General features: G+C 36.0%; 1 pseudogene; it reads left to right on the forward strand.

Moving 5' to 3' along the window:
* The first annotated feature begins 18,568 nt into the window (after nt 1–18,568).
* LOC112479822 lies at nt 18,569–18,687 on the forward strand (annotated as a pseudogene).
* The last annotated feature ends 586 nt before the right edge of the window (nt 18,688–19,273 follow it).

A 19,273-nucleotide genomic window follows, 5' to 3' on the forward strand; every position in this document is an offset into this window, starting at 1 on the left:
ATCCATCTAGCCACCATTGTTTTCCTATTGCTGCTGTAACAAATTACCACAAACACACATATGACTTAAACAACACTAATTTATTATCTAACAGTTTTGCAATTCAGTATGATACAGTCTTAGCTAAAATCAAGATGTCAGCAAGGCTGCTGCATTTTTTTGGATGCTTTATAGGAGAATCCATTCCTTTCCCTTTTTCTAGCCACTGCAGGCTGTATTTGAATGTTTATAACAGCTTTAGCATAATCACTAAAAACTAGAAGTTCCTTAAGTTATGACAATCTCTCTCGGTTAAGTGGCTATTTTATTTTGCAATTCTACCAGCAATGACTGAGATATCCTGTTTCTCCACATACTCACCAGAAGTTGATATTACCATTATTTTTGCATTTTAGCTATTTTCATAGGTGTCAAGTACCATTTCATTATTGTTTTAATTTGCAATTCACTAATGACAAATACTGTTGAGCATACTTGCATATTTTGATCTGCCATCTGTGCATCCGTTTAGATGTTTTGCCCATTTTCAAATTGTGTTTTGTTTTCTTTTAGTTGAGTTTTAAGAGTTCTTAGTGTATTTTGGATATAAATCATTTATCAGTTATGTGTTTCACAAGCAAGCTTTTTATTTTTTTAGTCTGTGGCTTGTCTTTCTATTCTTTTAACAGTGACTTTGACAGAGAAGAACTTTTTATCTTAATGAAGTCCAGCTTACCTTTTTTTATGGATTGGGTGATTGGTGTTTTATTAAAAAGTCATTACCAAACCCACGGTCATGTAAATTTTCTTCTGTGTCTTCCTCAAGAAGTTTTGTGTTTCGTATTTTAGGTGTAAGATCCATTTCGAGTTAATTTTTTATGTAAGGTGTAATGTAATGTCTGTCAAGGTTCGTCTTCTTTCATTTTCATGCATATGAACATCCAATTGTTCCAGCATGATCTGCTGGAAAAACATGAAGGGGATTTCCTTTGCTCTTGTATGGAAAGTAAGTTCATTATATTTCTGTAAGTCTATATTTGGGTTTTTTATTCTGTTCCATTGATGAATGTGACTATTCCTTTGGCAATACCACACTCGATTACTGGAGCCTTGTAATAAGACTTAAAATCAGGTAAATTGAGTCTTCCATCTTTATTCTTCCTAAGTATTTTGTTGGCTCTTCGAGGACTTTTTCCTTTCCATATAAAATTTCGAATCAATATTTACAAAATAGCTTGCTGGGATTTTGATTTGGAATCACATTGACTCAGTAGATCAAGTGAGAAGAATTGACATCTTAGCAATATTGAGCCTTCAGTCATGAACACAGAATGTCTCTCCATTTATTAAGATCTTCTTTGATACTTTTCACAAGTGTTTTGTATTTGTGCTTATGGGTCCTTCTGCATGTATTGTTAGATTTATGCATATTTCACTTTTTGAGTGCTATTTTAAACATTATTTTGTTTTTGAAAATTTACATTTCAGTTGTTCATTGCTGGTATATGGAAAAACAGTTGACTTTTGTATATTAAACTAGTATCCTGTAACTGTTATACTCTTTAGTTTTAGGACTTTTTTTTTTTACGGTTCTTTGGGATTTTCTACACAGACCATGCCATCTCTGAGTAGAGATAGTTTTTTTCCTTTTTTTCCAATTTGTGTAGCTTTTCTTTCTTTTTCTTGCCTTACTGTACTAGCCAGGACTTCCTATATGACATTAAATCGGAGTGATGAGAGGGGACATCCATACTTTGTTCCCAGTCATAGGTGGGAAGTATCTAGTTTCTCGACATTAGGTAGAGTATTAGCAGTGCATTGTTTATAGATGTTCTTTATCAGATTAAGGAAGTTCATCTTTATTCTTAGTTGCAGAAAATTTTTTTTTATCATGAATGGGCATATCATTTTGTCAAATGCTTTTCCGTGACAATTGATAGGATCATATGGTTTTCCTTCTTTAATTTGATGATGTAATGTCTTATATTGATTGATTTTTGAATGTTAAACCAGCTTTGTATACTTGAAATAAATCCTACTTGGTCATTGTATATAATTCTTTTCATATACTGGTGGATTTGACTTGCTAGTAAGTTACTGAGGATTTTTGCAGTTCATGTGTCTATTGATCTGTAGTTTTCCTTTCTTGTATTTTTTTTTTCTTCTGGTTTTGCTGTTAGAGGAAGTGTTTCCATTGCTTCTGTTTTCTGGAAGAGATTTTGATGAATTATATCCTTTTCCCCCGTGTTTGTTTGGTAGAATTCACTTGTGAAACCATGTAAATCCGGTGATTTTTTAAAATTTCTTTTCTTTTTTCTTCTTTTTCTTTTTTCTTTTTTTTCTTTCAGGGATTTTTTTTTGCAAGGATATTAATTATTGATTATGTTTTTAATAGCTATAAGGCTATTCAGATTGTATAGTTTACCTTGTGTGAGTTTCTAAAATTTGTATATCTTAAGAAATTGTTTAATTCCATTTACATTATCAAATTTGTGAGTATAGAGTTGTTTGTTGTACTTATTATGGTAGTTCTTTTTTTGTCTGTTTGTTTTGATTCGATGTTTTAGTAGAAGGGCATAGAGTTGAATGATGTGTATTTAGTTAATCCACTTAAGAAATCTTAATTGCCAAATGTCCATCAGACACTGTATTTAGAGATGCTAATGATATAATTTTTTTATAAGTATATGTAGTAACTCTTCAGGAACTTTTTCTAAACAAACATTTAACACTATTCCCGGAAATAGATATTCAATAAATATTTCAGGTTTAATAAATGATATAGTGAATTACTTATTTGATAATTTCTGCTCTCGAGGGCTCAGTTTTATATTAGAAACCTAGCAAATTCTAGGCTGTTTATCAACATAATTTTCTTCAAAAATACATCTTTCTGTGAGGTTTTTCCTATGTAAACATACCCATTAATACATGGGAAACAAAACCAGGTCAAAAGGAAGTACATTATTTGATAGAAGAAATAGTAAAGAAATAAAAAATTTGCTATCGTAGTCAAAGAGTATTACAGTCTTTGAAATAAATATGAACAAAACTTTGAAAATATGAACAAAACTAGAAAAGTACACTGAAGAGTTGAATTGGTAGACTAAGGTTTCCAAATTTTGATTAATACATTATTTGTCTGATATATATTTTTTCTGACATATTTTCACATAGAGAAACAGAGGTATGGCATTTTTCCTCCACAATGGGCAGTATGTCCTTCTTTTCCTCCAATAGTTCCCAAATTCTTGATGATTTGAATAAATCATTTAGAAAAGTACACTGAAGAGTTGAATTGGTAGACTAAGGTTTCCAAATTTTGATTAATACATTATTTGTCTGATATATATTTTTTCTGACATATTTTCACATAGAGAAACAGAGGTATGGCATTTTTCCTCCACAATGGGCAGTATGTCCTTCTTTTCCTCCAATAGTTCCCAAATTCTTGATGATTTGAATAAAGGAGAAAAGACATATAAATGTGAAATAAAAAAAAAAAAAGGCAAAGAAGAAACAAAGGTAAGTCACTAAGTTTAAATTGAAATACAGTAATGGAAAGTGGAGAAAAATAGCTAAAATAATAAGGTACTTCAATCATTTGAGAACTAAGAATGCTGGATTTTGAACAGTCCTGAGAAATTCAAGTTTTGCCTTCAGCAGTGCGCTTTCTAAGAGCAGATACAACCTGTTAAGAAATAATATCAGTAAGGATGTTCTATATGTAACCAAATGAAATAAATGTATAATAAAATCAAAGAAACGAAGCTTACACAACAAACGCTAATTGATCAGTTAGAGACAAGTGCTGGTATTTACCACCTGAATGGAGCCCGTTGCAGAACCTCCCTCGAGCGCCGGCCAGGTGCTCTAGCTGTGCCGTGCATTACAAAGTTGATTTTTTTTTTTAATCTAGAAAGAAGTGACTATATAAATAATCTTAAGTGACTGATTCCTCTTAACTACTGAAGAAATCAAAGCCCATTTAGTGGGCGAAACAACTTGTTCTCTGCCACACGATGTCAGAATTTAGATGAGAAGCAAAGTGTCTGGGCTCCCTACGAAGGATGCTTTTCTCTGCCATTCACCACCTCACGGAAGTGAGCTGCCACTTCTAAAACCCCATTCAATATGGGGTGGAATTAGCGTCTTCCCCTCTGAATTAGTAGACCTAAATAAATAAATTGCAACCATTTAAAAATCTGGAGAATATTTTCCTAAGCTCCTTACTTAAAACATATTTCCTCAAGGATGTGGTTCTTAAGGTAGACTTAAAAAGGATATAACTCAATTCTCAGAGAGTGAACAGCTCCCCAGTTCAGGGGCTCAGACAACTGGAAAAAAATATTTAATTTGAAAACCGAATCAAGTTTTATAATTTTGATTATAGAGTGCCCTTATCTATTATGCTTCAAACAAGATACAAGAAGAGAGAAATGAAGGGAAAACATCCATATATAGCCCACCCCTTCTTTATTTTGAAAATTAAAGAAGCAAATTGTTAATATTTTGAATTGTAATTGGACAAATTAATTAGAAATATGCAAATATATTGGCGTTAGAAGAGTAAACTCAGGCGTCCCAAAGTAACTTTCATGGATATCCTTTTTTAGTCACTAATATCTTTCTTCTGATTTATACTGCTGAAAATTCCAGACTGATTCATAGATGCTTAATTTAGTTACCCCTGAAGCTACTGCTTTTGAGCAGTTTCCACATATCAGTACCCTATAATAAATATACCTTTCCATCTTACACTTTTATTAAAATTCCTAATGGGTATATCGGTAACATTAAATTATTTCTTATAGTCTTCTCATGAAATAAATAGGTTCTGGTTATAATTAGACACAGTAAATGAAAAATGAGGACCGATGAGTTAAAAATCAGCCCTGGAATTGGACAGGTAAGTATTTCATTAATTCTTTAGCGCATTCTACTATTCAAAGTGCAAAAAAGCAAACAACAGTGATTAACTGTCAGAAACCAAACGTGTTTGAGTTTCCACAATAGCAATTAACAATAAATGAGACTAGGGTCTTAATGTTTCTTTCACTTTTCTTATTTTTAATGTCGTGAAGTCCCTGCTCATCATCTCATCCACTTTGCAATTTCAGCGGGCACATATTTCACTGAGCTTGTTCAGAGTGTGGTGGTGCTTGTGTGTGTGAGTGTGAGTTGATTGGGAAAAGTTGTGATTTAGCTTCTTCTGGAAATCACCCATCAAGATGCAAAAGTCTAAAGCTTCCCCTTAGGGAACTCATCTAAATTCTATCTCTTGCTTGTGATTTTCTCCTCAGTCCTTGGCATTGAAATATGTAGTAACTAATGATCATTCTGCTGTATTTTAGGGTGCTTTTGCAACTGGGAATCTGTGAACTTAATTTTCCAATTTAAAATATTTTGAAAGTGGTCTTCATTCAGCTTTGCTTGATGCACATAGGACATACACAGGAAGCCAGGGCCAGGCTTCTAGACGAAGTGTGTGGACTGGGGGCCACACACTCAGCGTGCTCTGAGGAGTTCTCAGTCCCACCTACCCCAGACAGTATTGCAGTTTGCTAGTGATATAGAGGAGGAATGGTATTAGAATATTAAAATGCTACTACACATGCCTACTTCACAAATTTCTTTACACTGACCTCAGAAGACAGCTGTTTCCCCAGAAGTGGGGTACGCTCCCTATACAGATGTCTGTTTTGAGACAGGGTTTGTTTTAAGATGTTATTCTCTGATTTAATCAACCAGTGGGAAGGGATGCAATCCTTAGTGTCTGAACTTTCGGGCAGGCCTTCTCTTAAGAAGAGCACACATACCCTCAATGACGGAGTCGAGGCTGGGTTCCATTCAGCCAGTGTTCCGGAAACAAACAAAAAACAACGACCCCGAATTACTTTTGTTTTTATCATAGTATTTTGTGTTCCAGGGAAAGTTCTGCAGAAGAATATTCTCTTACCTTTCTCTGGCTCCTTCCGTGGGATGATGCTAATTCTGATCATGATGTCATTGAACAGAGTCAGGGTTGCTCTGCTTCTTGACATCCAGACTCGGCTATATCATAATGCTGTGCTCTCGTCAGTCAGCAGATGGACTGCTGAACGAGAGTAGATTTGACCAAGTAAACTAAAGTGGCGTGCTGCACACTCGAAGTGGCCGTTAGGGCCACCGCTAATTGGACGACCTTGAAAAAGTCCTTTAACCTTTCTAGGTCTTAAGCGCCCTCTCAAGTGAAAGGGTAGAGTTGACCTCAATGATCACTATAATTAGGGTGACAGATATCATCCAAGGGAGAGCTCTTTTGAGAGCAAAAAAAGAGGCAGTATTAATAATTATACCTGAAACCCAGACATAAACCATGAAAACTAAACTAGATGAACAGCCTCCCTAAACCAGATGGACACCTCTTGGACGTTCTTCCCAGTTGCATCTCCTGGGAACTTCCCGCTTCCTCCTCGTCTTATAAGACATAATTCTTCTGCCCTTGCCTTATTTGGGTGCTTGAGGGGTAAACACTTAGACCAAGCTGGGTCTGCGTGAGCCCTTCACCTAAGACTTAGAATTGGAGCTAAAACATTAGAGTTTAGTCTGCCCGTTCAGAAACCAAAAACATCATTTTGCAGAACAAGAGTAGAATGAAGCAGACCATCATTCTCTGTCACATTTACTCAGCGCAGTGGCCGTCATCAAATGGAGACTCAGTAAAAACCTTTTAAGTGAATCTTCTGTTTCCTTGCTGATAATGAAATCGAGTTTGACAGATTTCAAACCTTGTTTTCACTCTTTGATGATTTTAATTATCCAAAATGTGTATCCTATGTCCAGTAAGGACTCAGAGTGGTTGGTTGATCTTAAAACAGTGTCTTAATTAAGATAATAACCAATAAAAACATTAAAAGCATTAGCAAACCTCTTGGCCGTAGGAGGGAAATAAATGGATCATGAATTTTGTGCCAATTTTGTGGCTTTTGAACATTAATTTTTTTTTTTCTTTTGTGGTGAGGAGAGAGATAAGAGAGGTTCTTCAGGCAACGAGAAAGTTCTAGAAGGGAGAGAAGAATCATCCTAGCAGAGACAAGGCCATTGAGGGAGTTGTTGTCAGCCACATAGAAACTCAGATATCGGAGCCAAATATAATGTTACATCTCAATTTCAAAGATGTTAAAAATGTGGGAGAAATTGGTGTCTTAAAGACGAACGCCTTAGTTTGCGTTTCCCTAGGCACAGATCCGGAGAAAACTATTCGAGTCCAAGAAATTTAATGGAAAGATAATCTCTGGAAATGTCAGTAGAAAAGTAAGGAAGTGTGACAGCGAAGTAAAGGCGACCAATAAAAAGATTTTTTACCACGCAAGTTACCTGTGAGCAAACAGAGCGTGATATCACTGAAGGACCTGAGAGGTCACCTCTGCACAGTACAGCAGCTCACGCGAGTTAGCAGCTGAGCTACGTTTCTGGGCGGTGTTTGTTCTTGTGCTTCTGTCCCGATTGTGCAAATAGAGAGCAGGTATCAGCAGGCAGCGAAAGCTACTTGGCATAGAGATGTGATGCTGGCAGTTGACAGTATCGCGAGAGCAGGGAAATGGAAAATAGCCGAGGGAGGGGACCTCAGTGCAACAAGACCCGCAGCTGCCGTGTCAGCAGTTTATACTCACTGTGTTCTGGTAACTACTATCATGTTGCTATGGATCCTGTAATTCCTAGAAGAATGGAGGATTCACATTATTAGACAAACTCTTTGAAACATGGAATTTTTTTAAATAAAAATTTGCATATCTTTTCAACTGTCGAGCATCGGGCTAATTAATGATTTTGATATTTTGACAAATGAAGTCTTCTTTGGGGCCTTAAAGAATCATTAAAGAATCATAATTAAGGAATAATCTAGTGGAACGATATATAAATGTGAGAAAACTTAGAAAGGTAGATTTCATTCTCTAAAACCCGGTTTCTAGTAAGTGAATTATGTCTATCCTAAGGAGGCTCTTAAACAAATAAGAATCCCAACTTTTAATGTTATGTATATACATCATTTGTCTTTTATTCTGAGTATTTTTTTTCATTATTGAGATATAATTTTCGCAATATTTTCAGAGGATTAACCATTGCATCAGGTTGGACCTACGCTCGTAGTTGCTGAGTCTGTGTTCACTGTGTTGGGGAGTCTAATCTGTCAAGCCCGGGAGTGGCAGGAATTATGGATTCTTATCAGGCAATATTTACAATATTTACAGACCCTTCAATCTAGTTCATCTGAGGAGCAAAGTCAGGGGGGCCTCAATAAGATCCTTTGCCTGATTTTTGAATTACTTTGGATATAGATAAATTCAAGGATACAAAGAAAGTATTTGGAAAGAAGGCATACTGTGGAAGTGGCAGGCGGCCAGGGAGCTTGTGATCATTCTGACCTCTACAAAGGAGTCAAAGTTTAATTAAGTGAGGATCGATTAGAAATAAAATTTGTTATGATATTTGGTTGAAACATGTATCGAATTAGGAGAGCATAAATCTGGGACTAGGCCACACACAGTGATCATTTTCCTTTGAAGAGCTTACGATGGATTATTTAAAATCACTTGTTCACTCTCGTGTGTAAAGGCAACACAATTAGAAAACCGTTTCCAGGTTTAGTATTGGTACTCAAAATCTTTTACTAGCTTTTGTAACTTAATTTATTCGACTAGGGGAAACACACTAAATTACGAAATGGAAAGACCATATTTAAAAAAATAAAGTTTCCCACATATACTTTCTCATGGAATGAACACATCCCTCCCCATATAGCTCCATAGTGCGGAGAGAAAGCACAGCAAAGCTTTAGGTGAACCAAATAGATCTCAAAGACAAACATTTTTTTCTCCTCACATATATGCACAATTTCTGCATAAGTCACATAGGCCTAAATCAGAAGGACATGATGGCATCTATGTTCCTCCCACGTTCAAAAGTGCTGATATTCATATTTCTTTGAATTAATTTTTGAGGACAGGTTGACATAAAGCTGAACATACTGAAAATAGAGAAAATCTACTTAAAGGATAGTTTTTTGCTGTTTTTATTTATTATTAAATGTATAATGTATACTGTATCATTTTCAAAGCAGTCTAGTTTTTAAAGGCTAAGGGATCCAACTCTGCTGAAGTCCACGTTTATTGAGAAAGTATGATTGTAATGCAAAGTAAGAATGCACATTAATATACTTTTGCATGGTTTTAAAAATCACCGTTAATAATGAAAATGAAAACTTGTGAGAACAGGACGTTGAAACATGCATTTTAACATTAACTGTGCAGTCACTGACTCTCCTTCTAAAAAAATGTTTTAATTAAGGAGTGCCAAAACTCGAAATCGTTTCTTGGTGTTTTAGATCATCAGGATTTTTTTAAGCAGGATGCTAATTTCAGTTGTGATGACTGGCGTTTCTCGGCTAAGAGTCAGCGTGGGAATATCCATCCACACTGCAGGAAGGGCGGAGGTCCCAGGAGAGGAAGGAGAGAGCGAAGACAGGGCGCCACAGATGGGGACAGTCTGTGCCACGTATGCCTATGTTGCTTTGAAAAATCTAATCATTACTAATAAAATGCTAAATAATATATTATTTGATATATATTTTATTTTGAAGAAAATTGTGGTTTTATTCATCTCACGTGTGACACATTGGTATAATAATCAACTTATTGGCAAATCAACTTATAATTTTCTTCAAAATAAAGACTCGTTTCCCAAGAGGAAGGAGATTTTTTTTTAAATGATGTCTTTCTAAGTCACATGCACACACTGTTATAAACACTTTTTCTCCATATTAAAAGAAATGAAAAAAATTGTTTGAAGCTGGTCCACGCTCTCCCTGTGTGCAGGCATGAGGCTGATGGGGAGCTCTCAGTGGGTATACTGTTCTCAGGTGCCATGTGTCTAAGGTGCATTTCTGTTTTGAGGAGTAAAACTCCGTCTGCCCATCCGGGATGGTCACTTTTAAGGACTTCTCAAAGCGTAGGGGTGTTTCATTTTGTTTTGGGGGCTTTCCCATATACGCAGACCAATCTTATTTCTGGTCTTTTCCATGTGTTTGGACCCAGGGCTGTCAGGGTGGGAAGGGGTCGTTTGGTCCTGGCATCAGTATCCGTTTGTCAAAGGCTCCGGGGTGTCAGCCTTTCACTGCACATTTACCAGCCCGTTGGTGGGCTTCAGGGAAGCCCTGGAATGGCTGTCAGGTCATCTCGGGACATCAGCACGGTCTTTCGATGCAGTGATCACTCTACAGTAACTCTCAGTGAGGGATCTGAATGAAGTCAGGCCCAGGCCAAGCGTGGTGAGACTAGATGGATCAATAAATATAGATAATTGGTAAGTAGGTAGGTAGACGGACAGATGGACGGACAAAAAGAAAGAAGATAACTCTATAGATAAGATTGATGAATGGGTTGGGAAATATGAAATTCTACCATGAGTGGATATATGTGGACTTATGTGTTTATGTTTTGGGAAAATCCCGATTTTCTAAGTTGGAAGTGAAGGTGGTAAAATCCAAGTATGTTTAGTATAGCATCTGATAAATTAACCCCTAATAGGAGAAAGGAATTAGAAAGGAATTTTTAACTGTCTTTGTAAATAATAGTCCATCAAATTAGGTAATTCCTCTGATTTTCTCACCACTCATTCTGTTTTCTTTGTTGACTGCAGATCTGATCTATAATTTCTGCATGCTTCTTAGTCAACCATTAGCATCCCCAGAACACTTTAATGAGTCACCAGGTAGTATCTTCCATACATATTATCATTGTAAGTTAGTGTCATTTCTTAAGAGACAACTATTTGCGCATACACTTAAATGCAAATTCTTTCAATAGTCCTAACACCATGGAAGGTAATTTGCAGGTTAGCTTGTTCTATTTCTAGATTTTCTAGGTCAGGAAATTTGTCTGTGGTAGGTGAGGTTTTCTGCAGAAATGTCCAACTTTGAGTGGAAAAGGAAGGGCTCACTAGACATCAGACACTGTGCCATCTTCAGGGGTAACCAATTCCCTTGGGGATTCTGAAAGTCCATTTGCACCTTGTGGAAACTGGCTTCGGCGAATGGAAGTGTTTTGTTTGTTTCTTCTTCTTTTTACTTTTTATTTTGTTTAAAGGAAATTTGCAAGGAATGGAAATTTTGGAATGAGGTGCACTTTGCAAGGTTGAATCTATGACCTGTGATAATGGAAAGCCTTTGGGGATAAGGAGAGGGAAGGAGTTAGAGGAGCCTGAAGAAGGATTTGCCTAAACCCGGGAGTGACTTTGGGGGGAAAAAAAAATGTGCGGCATAATATAATTCCTGGCGTTAGGCTGTCAGGTTTCGTCTGTATGATGGCAGCACTCTGCTCCCTTTGGCTCATTACGTTCTTTTATTTTCAGGTTTGTGTAGCATCTACCATTTCTGCTCACTGTTTCCTCTCCCCTCCATCTCCTCCCTTCCATCAGCACTCAGCTCCCCACTGTCCATCTCCCCTCCCTCCAGCACCCCCCATCTCTCCTGCTCTCCCTCTCCCCCCCACCCCGCCTCCCCCATAAAGTATGAGGGGAAAGTAGAGCAAATAGCTATTTTTTTAACACATCGATTATTTCCTAGTAACAGCTGCATAAGGCAAGTATTTGTACATTTAAATTATCTTATGATTTGTTTATTTAATTCCCGCCATCTGCTCTGCCACTCTCATGGATATTTGATTTCCCTTGCTAGCAGGCATGTATCTCTATAATCTTTCCTCTGTAGATGCTGATGGTCTCTTATGTATATATAATTGAAATAAATACGATCTTTTTTCCTTTGTTCCTTAATTTTTTCTTCCCTCTTTTTCTCCTATTCTTCCTCTTGTTTACATACCCATATTCAAAACAATGGTTATATGTAGATAAGTTGACAGTATGCATTTTTTTTTACCTACGTCGATATTCATTATTTGCTTATTATCTAAATCATTTTGATTTACTGTTTATCCTTCGACGAATGTGGAGTGCGTTCAGGTATATATAGTCTAGAAAGGAGAGCATATGGTTGTCCAAGAACTTGGGACTGCGGTTCCCAGAATGAGCCAGGAAGCTGGTGGATAAGAGTGACTTGGACAGGGCATGAGCAGACTCGTGCAGTCTCGGCTGCGGGACTGGGCTGGTGCTCCGGTTTTGTTTATTTGTTTGTTTTTAAACATCACACTGTATATAGTACCTAATGGCTTATAAGTGTTTATAAATTTGACACTAATATTAGTCCTTCAAGTGACTAAGGAGCCTGGAAACATTATTGTTATTTTTATCTGTGATTGCTTTTGACTCTTGAAAAGGAACTTTGTGTTATAAATTATAACTACATTAGAGCTATGAATTGAAGAGTTCCATAGATAACAGACTTGCTAACGGGCTTTTTATCCTTACGAAATTTATGAGTACGTTAATATTCTAATGAAGAATTGCTGAGAAATCAAATTTATAATTATAAATGACTTAATTTAATAAAAATGTTGATTCAAGTCATTATTTACTTAAAGCTTAAGTTTGCTGTAAATCCTCTAGCAAATTTTTTATTAACATCATACAGTAAAGTAATTGTGATACTTTTAATTAAATTCTCAGAGAGGCGACATTATACTAATATGATTTTTCTTTCATCTACGCCTTTGAAAAAATTGGCTTCCCTAATGCACTTCCCTAAAATTTAAGGTAAAAATTTTCTACCCTTCTGAGTTCTTCTGACTGGTCTAATAATCAAATTGACATGAGATAGATTAAAAGGAGAAAATAACCAAATTTATTACTTATGTACATAAGGGACCCAGGACAAATTAGGCATTTAAGGCTTATATTCTGTTTTAGGGATGCCTGAATCTGGGAATTCAAAGAGAAGTCAATTCACAGGTAATTGAGAATGTGCAAATACTTTGTAAATGCCAGTCACCCAGAAATGATAGGACACAGCTGAATCTAACGAACAGACATTTCCAGGTTCTCCCCTGTCTGTAGCACTTCATTTATGTTATGTTAAGGTGATAGCTCCTTCCTTTAAGAAGGTTTTCCTATCTGAATTCCTTTAGGCAGGTAAGTGGGAGCATCACAGGTTGTTTCTGCGTCTTCTGTTTCTTAAAAACAACCAGATGAAAATAATATTCCCATAGGCATATTTTGGCATGGCAAACTCTGCTTCCCCTCACCTTCATTCAAATTGTTTCTACCTTCCTCCCTCTTTCCTTCCTTTCTTCCTTCTTTCTTCAGTGATCTACCTCTTCGTAAGCGTTCTGCAGCGAATAGATGCCTCACTTATTGTGAAATAATATAAAATAAACAATTTTAGAAGTAATATTTCAATCTTGTTCATAGAGCGAGGTCAGGGAAATTCGGGTGCGGCCCCGGCTGCCCCGCCACGATTAGCGCAGGCTGCTGGCCTCGGTGGCCTTTCATTCCTTCTTGGCTCAGGAACGGGATGGCGCTCCAGAGATTAATCAGTATTAACAGCCGTATGACAGGTTATTTACTTGCCTGACATTTTTACTAATTTTTAGGCCTGATAATAGCTTTGCTCCCTCGTGACACAGAACAATTTTTAAATGATCGACGCTAAATGTTATTATAGTGTTACTGGACTCAGAATTAATTTTAATCAAATGTTAAATTGAAGCAAGGGCTTTAATTACGAATCAAGAGCATTGCCTTGATATCGAACTATATACTTTTTTTGTAATACAACAAATAATTTAAATTTCAGTATATAATCGTTATTGTGTTTAGTTAAATATCCCTCACAGCAAGAAACAAATTGTTCATTGCATTTCAAAAAGCACTGCATAGGAATGTTAAGTATAAATATTTAAGAACATCAGGCAACTCCAGATATAATCCAAGTAGAGAATTTAAGAACATTTTGGATTCTACCATTCTTATTCTTCTCCTCCTTCTCTTTTGTTTTATAATAATCACCAGAACAGGGATTGTCTATATTTAAGAAATATATTGCTACAATTTTGGATATATTTTACTTTTGACATGTATTGAAACCCAACGCGTGTATCTCTCATGCTTATTGTAATATACATTTTTCTCAGAATTTAGCTTTAAATATGGTACTGCAACAATTCTGTTTTATTATTTCAATTCCCTTAGATTTTATAAAAACTAGGTATGCTTTGCCTCTATGTAAAACAATTACATTAAAATTAATGAAATTAATAAAAAAGACTAGAGTAACATAACTTGACTTTGTGTAAGTAAAAATAATAATTCCGCTTGTAAAGAAAATGCTATAAGAATGCTTGAAGTCTCTTAGAACTCCAAAACTTTAAAAGGAAATAATAGAGGTTTTTAATTTAGCACTTTACTTTTATCTAAAGCCTTTTATTTCCATATTTAGCTTATAACACCCATTATAAGTTTAAGAAGATTTTTAGTATTGAAAAGTAAGTATAAATGTCAGATATCAATTTATTATAGTTTAAATTAATTTTTACGTGGAAATCAAGTTAATAATGGAATTCAATATTGAGATATTAAGATTCAATATTAATCTTTAGTTTTTAATCAACAGGAACAAAACAAGCAGCATTTAAAATATTTTCAAATTTAGCAAAAGCAAATTTGCTTAGGAAAGATCTTAAAGACTATTTACTTTGCATAATCATATTTTAACCAGAAAAATCCCAACCAACTCAATGTCCTTTGAAGTGAACACAAGAAAATGGATTTATATGTATACTTTCCCCCTTAAAATTAGCTTATAATTAGCTTAAAATAAGTCTATTTTCTGCAGATATTTTTCTCTAGCACTTTAATTTTGGGGGGGTATTTTTATGTCATCTCACCTGAACTAGACTAGGTTAAACATTTGGATTATTCACTTGGAGTTCAGGTCTGTGCAAATAAGACAGACCACTTCTGGGATGTTAAAAGAGTGCTAATAAATTAGGCCAAAGGACTGTTTGAGCCCTGCAGGTGAGGCAGAAGGTAAGCTGCAGTGAGGGTGCACCATGAACCTAACACGGCAAAGGTAAGATGCGTTGGACTCTTATTTCAGTGTGCACAGCCACGCCGTTTGGAATGGCACACACCAATGGGAGAAGCTTGTGCCTGCTGTTTGGGGCCTAAAACTTCATTTCTTGTTTTTTGTTTTGTTTTCTTTATTAATTTCTGTGACTCGAAATATGTCATCAGTTGGCGACAGTTCCTTCTTTTTCTCCTGGTTGGGGCATATTATATAATTTGATCACTAAGTATTTTGAATTTTTTAATAAGTCCATCGATAAATGGCATAAAAAGAACAAGGTATAAATAAAACATAGAGACTCATCTTTGCCTGAATTATAAGCACATAGTAAGAAAAGTACACAAAAATTAAAACATCTGAAATGTAAATTGAAAACTCAATGCTAGTAATTTCCCAACTTGTTTTCATAGTACTTTGAATAACTTTTAAATCATTCGTTGTATTTTGATATGTTACAATGATAAATATCCATTATCTTCTCTCCCTCGTTTAGAGTTGAGTTGCATCTTATTGTTTCTATGTGATCTTCCAGTACCTAGCATGCTTGCACAAAGTGGGAAGATTTCAGTAATGCTTATTTAATTAAAATAATGAATGACATTTGAGTCGAGAGTTTTTTTAAAAAAAATGAGCTCTGAGTGGTCAAACTTCAGTGAAATATTGACTTAATTTTAACAGAATGTGTTGGGTGTTTGCAATGAGGGAGAGAGACAGAGACAGAGACAGACAGACGAAAGACAGAAAGAGGGGAGACAGAGATGACACAAAAAAAGACCAGGGGGCGAAGGCAAGCGAGTATGAGAGGAGAGAAGAATGAATGAGAGAAGCGAGGTTTCCCACACCTCGAGAGAACATACCCAGGGCTGCCTTTCTCTTTTCTCTCTTAATTTCAAGATTGTCCCAGGCAAATAATAAAATCTCTGCTCATAAAACTATAAAAACGTGCTAAATTTATTTCATTGCTCAGTATTTAATGAACTGCTGCACGTTCCATAGCAATTGTTGAGACATACTGTGCTTTGTCTCAGAAGTTGAAAAGTCACGGTTTCGACTTTGTGCGCATTTTCTACACGTCGAGGCAGCACCGAATGGTACTCGACGTTCTTAAGCCCGGAGAGTGATTTGCAGCCCATGAATGACAGGCCTCAGCCCCACCATCTCTGAGGTACTTTTGAGCTTGAGAATTCTGTCATGAGACCATGACAGTGTTAACGCTGACATGCCTTATAAAAAATAACTTTTCTTCTTTCGAGGATTGGTGTCAAATATGTCATCTATGGCTGACTGATTTACCACTTCACCGATCTTATTAGCTAATTAAATTGCATTTCTTAAGCATATTATCTTCATAGTACTGGTAATCATTAGAAGTGATTTTTTAAAGATATACATGAAGCTAAGACTTACCAATATCATAAAAAAATGGAAAGTATACACATACATAGACATAGGCCTACTTTTGCAAATAAGAGGCTGTAAGTTAATTGAGACAAATTTAAGTATTTTGAAAAACATTGAATTATACTTACTAATCTCATCGATATCAAGATAAATAAGCTAAATGGGTACTCTAGGTTTAGATAAAATCGGGGAACATAATACGAGAATAAACTTTGTCAAGAAATAACTTCCTCGAAAGGCTTCTTCAGATCTAGACAATTAGAGCTTGAATGCACGATGTAGGAGGGCACCGAAGAAGGGAAGGAAGAAGAAAATGTGAAACTGCTTTAGGTAAGAAATTATTAAGAGGTGGGGGTAGTGATGCAGAAGACAGGAAGAGAAGGGGCCTGAGCAAACGAGACAGGCTGCACCTTCAGGATCCCAGGAAATACTGCAGGACGGTTATTTAACCTTCTGACTCTCACATCAATCTTCTAAAGATGCAGTTAGTAATATCAAGAAATGTCTCGAATATTAAGAGATGTTGGTAAAGCATCTAGATTACTTGACACACAATAACTGCTTGTTACATATTAACTCCTCAAACTGTTCATTAATCATAACAAAGCAAGTCTTATATTTACAACATTGGTATTAAAGAAACTCAATACAAGAAAAATAACATCCTTTTATTTTAAACTTTATTTCAAAAACACATAGATTTTAGAAGTTTCTACTTCAGCCAACCCAAAATACCTACTCAATGAGTAAACAATTCCCAGATAAAGACATCTTAAATTCAGGGATATGTACATAAATAATATGCACATCTATTTTGCACATTAGTTTTCCAGGCTGTGATGCCAACCCTGTACATTGTCTTGAATACTTAATACAAAATCGCCGTATGTAGTTTTGGGCCAGTATTATTTTGGAGATTGAAATAATTCAATGCAAGGCGACATAGTAGAAAAAATACAACAGCAGGATTGAAATGGCAAGATGACCTAAGGGCAGACCTCTTCTCTATGGAAGTGGTAGAATTTAAAATTGAAAGAATAAATTAATCAAAAGTATATCACTAATATTTGTGTAATTAGTTCCTTCTCTTCTTCGGCCCTACCACATTCTGTTATCAGTAACTCTCTGAACTTAACCAGGACCTCGCTGCCAAGGGATCACAGATTTCCATTTCTGGCCTTGACCTTATCCAGGACCTTGCTGCCAAAGGATCAGATATTTTCCATATCTGGCCTCCACCTTTTTATCCTTCTTAGCCACATGTCAGTCCTCTGGCTTTAATCGTCTTCCGCAGCCTAAATAATCAAGCCAAAGCCCTTGTCAAGGGAACACCAAAATAGATAACTGAATTTTGCAATATTAGACTTCAGTATCCTTAATTCACCTTCCATTCTATTATTTTCTTTATATTTGAGCATCTTTCTTCTGCCCCATCCTGTCCTCTCCCGCCCAAACAAAACACCTAGCTCTCATCTTTTCCTTCTGTTTATTCTCTCACTTATCCAACCTGAAGCATAAATTTGCTATTTTCTGATTTCTAATTCTGGCATGATTTCATGATTAATAATCGGATCTTTCTCTCTCTGGATAAGAATAAAATTATTTGGGTAAGACCACTGTTTTGGCTAAATCCTGGAACTTCTATGTACTGAGACTTAATCATATAGACAGCTGTTCAGCTTCGCTGAGATTTGAATTGGTTAAACTTTATCACTATATCTACAACTGGCTGTTCTTCAAATTACAGTTGTTTATGTTATGAGAAGTCTAGAAAAACTCTTTTGGGAATGTCAATAAATAGTCCTCTTTTAGGATCATGTCTTAGGACCAAAACGTAGGGTAGGAAATTGCATTTGAGAGAAACAAAAAAAGAATCGGAGAAATGTATTTAAATCAAAACCCCTGAAGTATACCAAGGATTGAGCTGAAGAAGCCAATTCAGCCAATAATTCTAAAGAACAAGAGTGAGAATAAAAGTGGGAGGTAAACATCCCCTCCTTACAATGAGATGTCTGTGTCTCTCAGCCAGTGACCATCTGCAGAAGCTGCGTGTGAGAAACATCTCCTGACTCCTGGCCCGGTCAAAGCAAAGAAATTTAAGAGCCGGAATCTATAGCATAATATCCACAATTATGTTATAGTCTAGAAGCCAATTAAAAATAGTCATATCAAGAATCAGTAAAATATGTCTACGGCCATGCTACCCTGAACAAGCCCGATCTCGTCTGATCTCAGAAGCTAAGCAGGGTCGGGCCTGCTTAGTACTTGGATGGGAGACCAGCTAAGAAGACCAGGTGCTATAGGCATAAAAAATAAAAAAGTAAGGGATCGTAAGCTGACAAGGTCCTTGCAATCTGTGAGGTCAACCAAGGGTTGCCTCGCCTAAAAAAGAAGGAAGGAAGGAAGGAAGGGAGGGAGGGAGGAAGGAAGGGCAAAATCTTAACTTGATCGAGAAAGACAATCAACAAAAACCAATGCAAAATTGACGTTAATACTGGAAAATTTTTTCAAGGGTTTTAAAGTCATAAAATTGCTTCAGTAAACAATTAAAAACACTTGAAAAAATGTAAAGGTAGTCTCAATAAAGAAATAGAAGATGCAGAGAGAACTAGATGGAAATTTTAGAACTAGAAAATATGGTAACCAAAATGAAACTCACAGGAGGGGCTCAGAATTGGGGCAAGAGAAGTAAGACTTAGTAAAACCGAAGATAAATCAGTAGAAATTATGCAGTCTGAAAACAGATAATAAAAATGAACAGAGTTTCAGTGACCTGTGGACAATAACAAAAGATCTAACATTCATGGCATTGGAGTCCCAGAGGGAGAGGAGAAAAAATGGTGGACCAGAAAAAAAAATTAGAAGATATAATGGCTGAAAATTTCCCAACTG

Source organism: Pteropus alecto, unplaced genomic scaffold (assembly GCF_000325575.1).
Source record: "Pteropus alecto unplaced genomic scaffold, ASM32557v1 scaffold21, whole genome shotgun sequence".
Classification (NCBI taxonomy): domain Eukaryota; kingdom Metazoa; phylum Chordata; class Mammalia; order Chiroptera; family Pteropodidae; genus Pteropus; species Pteropus alecto.